The 12893-nt window shown below is 30.5% G+C and overlaps 1 long non-coding RNA gene across 1 annotated transcript; it reads left to right on the plus strand.

Moving 5' to 3' along the window:
* Nucleotides 1-6443: 6443 nt before the first annotated feature.
* On the plus strand, nt 6444-7327 carry LOC145805811 (uncharacterized). Its single transcript, XR_014347962.1, has 2 exons — nt 6444-6536; nt 7181-7327. It is a non-coding gene; the product is annotated as an uncharacterized LOC145805811 (long non-coding RNA).
* The last annotated feature ends 5566 nt before the right edge of the window (nt 7328-12893 follow it).

The raw sequence follows: 12893 nt of genomic DNA on the forward strand, positions 1-12893 counted from the left end.
GCAAAGATGCACTTTAAAAACATTTTCAGACTTTTCAGAAAACAGGGGTCACGCTCGAGCGTAGGTTACTCCGCTCGAGCGGACATGCAGACAAAGGTTTCCACTTAAGCGTAGACTTACCGCTCGAGCGTTCTGCAAAATAGTCAAAAGTGCTGGATAGGCGAAAATCACGCTCGATTGGGCGCTCGACACCTGCTCGAGCATGAGACACAATGTCCCGCTCGAGCGTCAATTATTCCGCTCGAGCGGACTTCAAAACAGAACAAGATGCTGGGAGCATGATTTCCACGCTCGAGCGCCAGTCACCCCGCTCGAGTGTGAGTCCAAATTCTGAAAATTCCAGATTTGAGCCTCAAGCTCAAAACCAAGTTTTAAACCATAAATTTCGATCCTCTTGGGCCAATTTTCCAGAAAACATATCAAAACTCATACTTTAACATGATTCAAAGCTCAATTTGTCAAATCGAGGCCCAAGGGTGTTACAAACAACTCAATTTGAAACCAATTTTCATGAATATGAAGAACATGCAAACATGCATGAATTTCAACCATTTCAAAGCTCAATTTCATGCTCTAATGAGCCAATTCCTTCCAAGGACAAGATGAAAACATAGCCTTAACATAACTATGAGCATGTATGTGACAATTCTCTATGGAATCAACTCAAAATTCAACAATATAGGCATGCATGCAAGGCATGAGCTCTTAATTCAACAACTTGAGCTAGTTCTAGGCTTAGGTCACTAAGAACACAAGAACCATGGATGAACATTCATAAACGCAACAATAAAAGGTTGAATTTCCTTACCTAAGTCTTGAATTAGAGGTATGGAGGCTTAATGTTGCAAGAACTCCTTTAATCTTCCTAATTTCCAAGCAATTCTCTCAAGAACAAATCAATTCTCTCCTTCTCCCTCTCTTGGTCGGTTGAGACAAGGAAAGGCTGATGAAAAAGTTTTGTATAGAGTGTAATAAGGCTCAACAATAGTCCAAGTAGTGGGTCACTAGGTGGCACTAATGTAATTAAGGCCAACTATGCAATTTATCAATATTTAATCTAATAATCATACCAAATCAGTTATCAGATAAATATACCATAAATTCACATTAATTCTAACGATCATAGAACATCAATCAATTTCAGATTCGGTCGCCGATAAGGCCTTCAATTCGCAAATTAACCATAAAAACATGAACAGATCAATTAACAAGCAACAGATAAAAAATGCATTTAAATAGATACAGTCAATCAATCAGTTTCAGATTTCAGTCAGTTAGTTCAGTATTACAATCAGTTCAATTACTTCAGTTATCAATCACAATCAGTCTTAGTTTAGCAGTAATCAGTGGTTAACCGGTAAACAGTGACGAGGGTTGTTACAATTGGCCTAAGATCCCCACCCAACTTTAGGCAGAAGAAGAGGTCCACAATAATATTTTTTGATTCCTAAGGTCCCTAAACCTTATTTTATGTTGTAAAATACCTAATCTACCCTCCTTTATAAGATACATTCTTTTGGATTTTGGCAAATTGAAGATTTTATTACTATTTTGTAGGAGATTTCATGGGTATTTCGTAGGTGTTGCAGTGAACTTGACGATGGAAATTTTGTAGGAGATTTCGTAGGTGTTGCAGTGGAGTTAACGATAAAGATTGATGTGATTGTGTAGGTATTACAGTGGTGTTGATTGTTTTTTATTTGATTTCCAGTGGAGTTGAATTAGGTATGTTTCGATGGACATTGCAAATGGATTTCGATTTTTGATTTAATTTGTATATAAGGATTCTGATTTCATATTAGTTTTTCGAGTGTATTTTGAATTGGGTTTTTGTTTTTAATTTTGATCAATTTGAGAGAGAGGCCAGCTAAGTGGAGTTGTTTTTGATTTTTGGAGTTGATTTTTCGTTCTCTGTTATTGATCAATTTTAGAGAGAGACCCACTCAATTGAGTTGATTTTGATTTTTAGAGTTCATTTTTCGTTCTCTGTTTTTGATCAATTTCAGAGAGAGTCCAGCTCAATGGAGTTGATTTGATTTTTGGAGTTCATTTTTCGTTCTCTGTTTTTCATCAACATGCTTATCAATGATAAGTTTTGTTCTCTGTTTTTTCATCAATATGCATATCATTTTTTGTTTTCTAAGTTTTGTTCTCTATTTTTTCTGGACTTTTCTTTGTAATCCATAGAAATTTGTAAGTTTGTTATTATAATCTAATGAAAATCACAGAGAAAATTATAATTTCATATGGACATGTTATTATAAGTTTGTAATCCAGAGAAAATCACAGAGAAAATTATAATTTCATAGGGACATGTTATAATCACAGAGAAAATTGTAAGTTTGCAGTCCAGTGAAAATCACAGAGAAAATATAATTTCATATGGACATATTATTATAAGTTTGTTATTTTTGATTTTTAATTTTCTCAATTGAATATTTTGTGAACAAAACAAATCTGCTCTGTGATTTTCTCTGTGTTTGTGTGGAATACTTAGCATTTTGTGTTTTGATGTGAATGTGTTTTTGTTTTTGTGATCTTGAAAGTGAATATAAGTTTGTAAATTTCTCTGGATTTTTATTTGTGGTCGAGAGAAAATTATAAGTTTGTTATTACAATCCAGAGAAAATCATAATTTTATTTGGACATGTTATTATAAGTTTGTTATTTTTTATTTTTAATGTTCTTTGGATTAGATATATGGATTGGGGAATTAATTGATGTTTTATGAGTAAATCTAATTTTCTTTGTGATTTTTATTGTGTTTTGTGGAATAGTTAGCATTTTGTGTTTTGATGTGAATGTGTTTTTGTTTTTGCGTAAGTTTGTATGTTTATGTTATTTTTTATGTTGTGCTTTTTATGTGTTTTTATATTGAACAAGTTATTTTTTGTGTTTTTTTGCAATTTAGATGGATAGTGCAGTGTTGTTACTGTGCAAATATAGGAATGATACTATTGTCATTAATGTTTCATGCAAATTTAACTTTGAGGAATTAGTTGGCATTTTGTGTAAAACATGGAGAATTTGAAACCTGAAACGATCTCTATTTCATATTGTATTGTGGGCCTTCTGAATTGTATGGTTCGAAATAATATTAGTTTTCTAAATATGTTGGAGGTTGTTTATGTATATGGTGTTAACACGGTTAATGTTTCAGTTGTTAGGTATAGTTAGGGGTGGGCAACGGTTTATCCGAACCGCTCAAACCGCCCAACCCGCCCAACCCGCATATAAATGGGCGGTTTCGCAAACATAATGCGGGCGGATGCGGTTTGAAATATGACAAATTTGCGGGTTGCGGGCGGGTCGCGGGTTAAAACCGCAACCCGCAAAAACCGCCCGCACTTTAATTAGTATTATTATTATTATTTTTTATATACCAACTTTGTAACTTTAACAGGAGCACCATTATGTTCTCTATGATACTAGGATCCTTATTTTTAAGTATTTCTCAACTTTCTTAATGTCGTAGAATTATCAAGTCCTAAACTTGGTTTCTTATATGATTTTCATTGATGACTCATCCACTTTTTCCTAATAAAATTTTTCTTTTGGTGATCGATGAAGCTTCTAGTTTGATTATTGAATTGACAATTCTAATTGAGTACAACCTTTAATGCATTGATATACATTTTTTTCATGACAAAAATGCTAGTGATATTCAATTTTTATTTGTAAACTCATCAAAAAATTGTTATCAAATGATCACAAATATATAAAATGAATTTAATGCCTAAATTCGATGGGAAAAAAAAACTTAAAAATTAATTTTTAAAGAAAAAAGTGTAAACCGCAAACCGCCCGCAACCGCCCGCACATCTACAAACCCTATCCGCACAAACCGCAAACCGCACTGCGGGCGGTTGCAGGTTGACTTTTTCCTAAACCGCATAGATGCGGGCGGGTCAAAACCTGTGACGACCCAGATTTCTAATTATTCTGTAGAATTTATACTAATATTATTTAATCTCAGTTAAGAAAATATATAATTTATTATATATTATTATGTGTAATTTTGTAAAATAATATAATTATTAAAAGTTTAGGGATCAAAATATAAATAATAATGTGTGTGGTATTAAAATAAATAATTAATTTCTGTTAGTATATAATAAATTGTAATTTAATTAAAAATTAAATTATTTATATAATTATATTAAAATATTGGGTCAAATGGTAATTATCTTAAATATCTATTAAGGATAAGAACGAATCTATATAATTATTACTGAATCTGCCACGTAGCCCCTTTTTCCCCTATAAATACGGAGGCGCCTGGAGAGGAAACGGCAGGAAGAAAGAAAAAGAAAGGAAGAGAGAAAGAAAAGAAAAGGAAAAGAAAAGAGAGAAAAGGAAGGGAAGAATTGTGGAAGCTAAAAGGGTCTTTGATGGTGAAAAGAAAGAGTAAGGTATTAAAGTTAAGGTGAGTTATATTATACCTTGAGTCACCAAAATGTATTTTACTTATGTTTTGACTTACCAAAACCTATTTTATCCAAGTTATGTTTTATTAATATATTTATAAAAGTTACGTTTTATAAAGGTTTCAGTTACGTGGTTTTATTTCTGAATTCTATTTGCTTAAAAGGAAACCCATGGATTTGTCTGTTTTGCTTTTAAAGAATATTTGGCTATGACCTTATATGAAAATATGTTTTGTAAGTACCACCACGGGAGTCCCATGCCTTGGGGGACTTAAATAACCATTGGCTTAGTGAGTCCTATGCCTTGGGGGATTTAAATAACCATTGGCTTAGTGAGTCCCATGCCTTGGGGGACTTAAATAACCATGGGCTTAGTGATTGATCACTTTGTGGTCCAGTGTTTGTCGTGGATCCATTGAGCAGTGTAGTGCTTGGCACTTAGTGGTGTACCGTGGTTATGGTTGTATAGTGATATCCGTATTATATGTGAAATGATCTGAAGTATATATCAAATGATTTTCGTATTATATGTATCAAGCTCTTTTTGGCCTAACTAAGTATCCATGGTGAATTTTATGCCTTATACTCTTAGTATAATATTTCTCACTCTGCCATGAGCTTATAGTTTTTTTACCACTTTCAGGTGACATGTCGGGACCAGCGTGTGGAGTAGGCACGAAGCACTTTTATTGATGTATTTTTTTTTATGTAAAAATCGACTTTTTTGGTCAATACCTTTTGTAATAAAAATAGAAGCTCCAATGATTATTTTAGTACCCTTATTTAAATATTTCTTCCGCTTGCGTTTATTAAATTGTTTAAAGATTTGGCCGGAGGTAACCTCGGTTACTGGCCATCACGATACCTAACCCTTGGGTACGGGGAGCGGGTCGTGACAAATGGTATCAGAGCAATGGTTTTAAGAAAAAAAAAAAATCATCATTGGAGCATAGGACACATGCACATTTAAGAAGTGAGATAGCGGGTAATTGGTACCTAAATATTATATTTTATTCGTCGATTTAATTATATTATAATTTTATATGATTTTATATATATATAATAATTTTTTTTTAGTGTGCCTCATTTGTGAAGGATTTTAGACATAATTTATATTTGTTATAGTAAAAGAATGACAAGAAAAAAAAAAGGATGACGAGTTCAAGCACCCACCAAAATTATAATATAATTAAATATATATAAAATTTTCAGTTTAGTATTTAAAAAAAAAAAATTTATTTTGATGTTTTAAAAGTGGGTTCAAATTATAAAGATACTAATTTTGAAACTATTTCTCATCAATGAAAAGTTCATTCCAAATTTTTTTCATTTTTGTATATAATTCTGTCATTGTGTTTTCATTTTTATTTATTTTTATCGTAAACAATACGAGTGAAAAGTTTTTAAAGTCAGCTTCTTATTTCTCATTTTGGCCCAAACCAATTTTTAACAACTAGACAGTGAGTTATTTTTGGTAAAGTTTTTTTCTGAGGTACTATTTCTATCAGATTAATCATCTAATACATATTTATCAGAGTGCGCAGCGGATAGCTTACATATAACAAATTTCGAGGACGAAATTTTAAAAGGAGGGAAGATTGTGACGACCCAGATTTCTAATTATTCTGTAGAATTTATACTAATATTATTTAATCTCAGTTAAGAAAATATATAATTTATTATATATTATTATGTGTAATTTTGTAAAATAATATAATTATTAAAAGTTTAGGGATCAAAATATAAATAATAATGTGTGTGGTATTAAAATAAATAATTAATTTCTGTTAGTATATAATAAATTGTAATTTAATTAAAAATTAAATTATTTATATAATTATATTAAAATATTGGGTCAAATGGTAATTATCTTAAATATCTATTAAGGATAAGAACGAATCTATATAATTATTACTGAATCTGCCACGTAGCGCCTTTTTCCCCTATAAATACGGAGGCGCCTGGAGAGGAAACGGCAGGAAGAAAGAAAAAGAAAGGAAGAGAGAAAGAAAAGAAAAGGAAAAGAAAAGAGAGAAAAAGAAGGGAAGAATTGTGGAAGCTAAAAGGGTCTTTGATGGTGAAAAGAAAGAGTAAGGTATTAAAGTTAAGGTGAGTTATATTATACCTTGAGTCACCAAAATATATTTTACTTATGTTTTGACTTACCAAAACCTATTTTATCCAAGTTATGTTTTATTAATATATTTATAAAAGTTATGTTTTATAAAGGTTTCAGTTACGTGGTTTTATTTCTGAATTCTATTTGCTTAAAAGGAAACCTATGGATTTGTCTGTTTTGCTTTTAAAGAATATTTGGCTATGACCTTATATGAAAATATGTTTTGTAAGTACCACCACGGGAGTCCCATGCCTTGGGGGACTTAAATAACCATTGGCTTAGTGAGTCCTATGCCTTGGGGGACTTAAATAACCATTGGCTTAGTGAGTCCCATGCCTTGGGGGACTTAAATAACCATGGGCTTAGTGATTGACCACTTTGTGGTCCAGTGTTTGTCGTGGATCCATTGAGCAGTGTAGTGCTTGGCACTTAGTGGTGTACCGTGGTTATGGTTGTATAGTGATATCCGTATTATATGTGAAATGATCTGAAGTATATATCAAATGATTTTCGTATTATATGTATCAAGCTCTTTTTGGCCTAACTAAGTATCCATGGTGAATTTTATGCCTTATACTCTTAGTATAATATTTCTCACTCTGCCATGAGCTTATAGTTTTTTTACCACTTTCAGGTGACATGTCGGGACCAGCGTGTGGAGTAGGCACGAAGCACTTTTATTGATGTATTTTTTTTTATGTAAAAATCGACTTTTTTGGTCAATACCTTTTGTAATAAAAATAGAAGCTCCAATGATTATTTTAGTACCCTTATTTAAATATTTCTTCCGCTTGCGTTTATTAAATTGTTTAAAGATTTGGCCGGAGGTAACCTCGGTTACTGGCCATCACGATACCTAACCCTTGGGTACGGGAAGCGGGTCGTGACAAAACCGAACCGCAAACCGCACAAAACCGATCCGCGAACACCCCTAGGTATAGTACTTCTGATCAAGAGGATGAAGTGGAGTCTAATTGGGTAGATGTTGCGCATGGTGAATGTGATAGGCTTGTGGATATTGAAAAGAATTCACTTTTTAAGTTTTGTTCTCACCAAGAAAATGTGTTATTGTCAGCTGGTTGGCAAAATAATATTAGAAGTGTTGGACAAAAGTTTGAGGATGGCGTGGTTGAGTTTCGTACTGTTTTGTGCAAGTATGTTATTAAAATTGGTTTTCAGTTTACATTTGAGGATGTTAGTGGAATTTATGTTGCATTTTTTGATATTGGTTAATAGAGAGAAATTTGTATGTGTATGGATCGTATTACAAGATAATGTATCTATTGTGCATTGTGTTTTGTAATTTTCTCTGAGCTTGTTCTAAATTTTCTTTGTAATTTCTAGATTAGTGCAAAACATACTTTAGGCAGAGTGTTTATAATACCAGTCAAATTCATTCAGAGAAATTTTCTAATACCAGAGAAAATTACTTTGTGCATTGTATTTTTTGAATTGGATGGTGTGAATTACTTTGTCCATTGTTTTGTACCAACACAATGCACTACAAATTACACGATCAAAAGGCCCCCTCTTTGCATCATATCAGATAAATTTCTTTGTTATTAGAATTTTCTCTTTGAAATTTTGGTGACTTCAAACTAGAGAACTTTCTTTACAAATATAATTTCTCTGTGTACATTGTGTTGATAATCACCACTTAGCATGCATTATGAACAAGACATAAAGAATCATCAGCAAAAAAAAAAATATTGAATCATTGATAGCAACGAAATTTTGAAGTTTACATTAGTCAAAAAAAAATATATATATATACATATATATCAACCATCATCATTCCTTCAATATATCCAAAAAAAAAAAAAAAAATAAAATAAAAATTAAAGGGCTATTCCTTTGAATGCTGTAACTAGCTCTCTTCCTTTGAAGTTTCACAGGTCTTTTTCCCTTTGAGCTTGAGACGTTTGGAGTTGGTGTCTTCTTCTTGATACTAGTTACCTCTTGGACTTGGACTTCTTCATTTTTTTATTTTTATTTATTTATTTTTTTGTATGGTGTTTGTGGTGTTTTGCTGCTATTGTGTTTTGATCTCAGATCATAAGTGGCAGACTCAGAAACTTTTTGTTTCTTTTTTGGTGTTTTTGGTGTTTTGATGTTGCTGTTGCGTTTTGCCATTTTTAGACAATGAAAACATTAAGATGTCAACATTAAATTCCCAAGAAAATTACAGTTACAAGCACACAATTAGCCAGAGAAAATCAAAGAAGCAACATAAATTAATGTTGTCAGATAAAATTAAACACGCTAGAGAAAATTACACATACCAGAGAAGATTAAACATGCAAGAGAAAATTACACACACGAGAGTACACATGTCAGAGAAATTTTTAATAATTAAGAAAATTAAACATATGAATACAAAACTAGCCAGAGAAAATCAACAAAGCAATATAAATTAAATATGCTAGAGAAAATTACACAACAGAGAAATTTGATTGAATTGAACTTGAATCAAATTTGAAGGAAGGAGAGGTTAGTGTATATTAAAAAATGTAAGGGATCAGAGAAATTTAAAAATAATAGAGAAATTTTCAATAGAAAATCAATTTCACAAGAGATAAAATCAATTCCACAGTAAATTCCATCAAATAAACATGCAAGAGAAAATGAATTCCACAGTAAATTCCACTAAATAAATTAAACATGCCAGACAAAATTACACAGCAGAGAAATTTGAATGAATTGAACTTGAATCAAATTTGAAGGAAAGAGAGGTTGATGTATATTAAAAAACGTATGGGAGTAGAGACATTTAAAAACAACAGAGAAATCTTTAATAGAAAATCAATTCCACAGTAAATTCCACCAAATAAACAAGCACACAACAAGCTTTAAGAATAAGCTCAAAACACAGAGAAATTTCATTTTTCAAATTCATCTGGCTTTTATTATGAAATTGAAACCCTAATTAATGGAAGGCTATTATAAAATGCAATTAATTATGTTTCTAGAGAAAAACTAGTTGATTTGTAGAAAAATTTACCAGAGTAAGCATAAACAAATATAGAGAAAATCAAAATAACATATAGAAAAACAACATGGCCAGAGAAATTACACACATAGGCAAACATGCACAAGAGAGCACTAAGCAAGTGTGTGATGGCTAGAGAAAATGAACATACCAGAGAAATTCTATCTAAAGTGGAGTGTAATGTGGCCAGTGAAAATCAAATACACAAGAGGATAGAAAGTGTGTGCTAGGCAGAGAAATTTCACACACACACACACATGAATAAACTCGATATATAGAAAATTAACTTGGCCATCGAAATTACACTCATGCACAAGAGAAAATGTGAAATGAATAGAGAAAGTTCATATTTCAAGGGGGGAGTGGACAGTGAAATTCCAAACACACATGCTCAAGCACACACTCAAATAAATTTGAATGCACAAGAATGTACTAAGTAACTGTGTGATAACCAGAGAAATTTCATATCTTAAGGGGCAAGTGTGTGATAACTAGAGAAATTTCATATCTCAACATTACTAGAAAAATCACACATATACAAATTTCTTTGGCCATTACATAAAAAAATTTAATTAAGGCTTTTAGCCTAAGAAAATCAACTGATCAAGGGTTGATACTTTTATAAGTTTCTCTATAAAGACATTGATATTTGGCCTAGGCTTTTAGATAGAGAAAATCAAATAAAATAAGATTTGGGTGTTTTCAAAAATTTCTTTAAAATGGCAAAAAAATTTCATTTTTACAAATTTCTTTGGCTATCATACAGAAATTTGACAAAGGATTTTAGGCAAACAAAATCAACTAATCAAGAGGTGATACTTTCACAAATTTGTCCATAAAGACAGAGAAATTTGGCCTACGATTTTAGCCAGGGAAAGTAAACTAAAATAAGGTTTTGATACTTTCACAAATTTCTCTAAAATGACAGAGAAATTTCGCTTTTACAAATTTCTCTAGCCATCACATAGAAATTTGACCAAGGTTTTTAGGCAAACAAAATCAACTGATCAAGAGGTGATACTTTTACAAATTTGTCTATAAAGATAGAGAAATTTGGCCTAGGGCTTTAGCTAGGGAAAATCAACTAAAATAAGGTTTTGATGCTTTTACAAATTTTCATTAAAATGACTGAGAAATTTCATTTTTATAAATTTCTCTGACCATCACACAGAAATGTGGCCCAGGTTTTGAGATAATCAATCGCAATTATCACATTGTAATAAATAACCATTATTATGAAATCAAAACCCTAATTTTACCAAGGCTGAATACAAGACACAATCAATTGTAAATCCAGAGAAAAACTAGTTTAGGAATTGAAAAACTTAACAGAGTGAGGTGGTGAAAATGAAACTCTAACTCTGAATTGAGATAAAGATGAAAATGAACTGAAATCAAGAATGAAAATGCATTAGAGAAATTAAGAAGCTAGATGAAGAATGATAAAGATTTTCGCTGTCGACCATGGAGAATGAAAGATATTTTCTCTGTCAATCGTGAAGATGTTGAACTCGATTGCGAAGAAGATGAACTCGATCGTACAAAAGATCAGTTGCTAGAGAAAGTGGAAACCATTTTCTCTGTTGATTGTGGAGAGAGAAGATAAACACGTAGGTATTTTGGTCCAAAAACTAGAAACAATATATGCCTTTTTTTTTTTGGGACCTGAACTACTACAATTTTTTGGGGTGTCCTTTATCCTCTAAGATCATAATATTAGGAATTTTAAAAAAAATTCCCCAAATTAAAACCTGTAATTAACTTAACATATTGTGGAACATTTATATATTAGATTGGGTCTTGGTTGGATATTAATCATTTAACTTGAGGTTAGGGAAAGCTACCAAAAATTATTGACTGTTTGGAGGGGGTAATATTAATTAATGTCTGGAAAAAAATTATAATAAATTTCATAAATTTGACATAATTATATAGAGCTTTCTTGGAACTCTAATTCACATAATTCCGTTTTCATCAGTAATTCATTATTCATATGGATGAAAAAAAATGATATTGTCACATATTTACATTGAAATGTATATTTTATTTTATTTATTCATGTGTCTTCACATCATTTACATTAATTTTGAATCTTAGTCGTATTAAAAAGAAATTGATGTAATTATATTAAAATTATAAGATTTATTATATTTTTGTTAAATTTCATGAAAAATGTTGTGAAATAAATTTTATCGAACCATAAAGTGAATATGAATATGATGTTTTTTTAGAGGGCAATATATTTTACCAAATGTCAAGAATGTGATGGTTTATTAAGAAATAAAATAAGTATACAAATAAAATTTTATTAAAATGATTTGATAATAACATTTTTAGAATTATAAACAATAATGATGGATATCTTTGACTTAAAATAAAATGATCAGAAATAACACAACATTTTATTTGAAAATTATGTATAAAAATTATGTCCCCTAACCATGCTAGATGATGACTTTACATTTTCGTGCTTCCTCATAGGCACACAAAACTTGAATTAAATGCAAAATAGGTAGTGGATTAAGTGAAGATACCCTTTAAAATCTGAGTAATGATGTATAAATATAAAAATTTATATATAATTTTCTTAAATAATTATGCGGTTTATTGTAAATATTTTATTTTAAAACAAAATAAATTTATTTATAATAATAACATTACCATATCATTCTTATCAAGTTTTTTTTTTTTTGTATGAACATAATAGAATTTTTCTTAAAATTAAATATTGTCTTTGGACTTGCGGATAAGTTTGAGTTTAATTTGGACAAAAAGTTAAAAGCATCTCCAATCAGAATTCAAATCTTAAATGCTAACTCAAAAAATTAATATTTAATGATTCTATTTGGTTGGATTTGAAATAAATTAAAATTAAATTACTAATTACAATTTTATGTAATTTGAATTAAATTGAACCACGAAAATTTAAAAATCAAATTAAATCGAATTATGAAAATAAAATTCGGTTCAATTTAGAACAACAATTTTTATAAAATTTGTCAAGAGTTTTTCTTTGTTTATTATATGATACTACATTAGCTTTGTTTATTTTATGTGAGACTTTGGTCTAAAAATTTGAAGAAAAACAAACTAAGACAAAAAGGTTTCAAAGTAAAATATTTAACAAAATAAATAAATTTGATATATTAGATGGAGTGTTTATTGTTTGAGATATCAAATTTAAAAGATGTTAATTGTCACCTCAGAGTAACTCTAGCAGTGCTATTCCTAAAATTTGGCATGATGGATAATAATTCAGCAATTAAAACTAATTGTATTAAGTGATAATCAATTAAGTCGGTTTGATAATTACAATTAGTATCACTTAAAAATTTAAGTGTCTCTTAAAATGTAGGAT

Source organism: Camellia sinensis, chromosome 13 (genome assembly GCF_055761805.1).
Source record: "Camellia sinensis isolate YWXY chromosome 13, ASM5576180v1, whole genome shotgun sequence".
Classification (NCBI taxonomy): domain Eukaryota; kingdom Viridiplantae; phylum Streptophyta; class Magnoliopsida; order Ericales; family Theaceae; genus Camellia; species Camellia sinensis.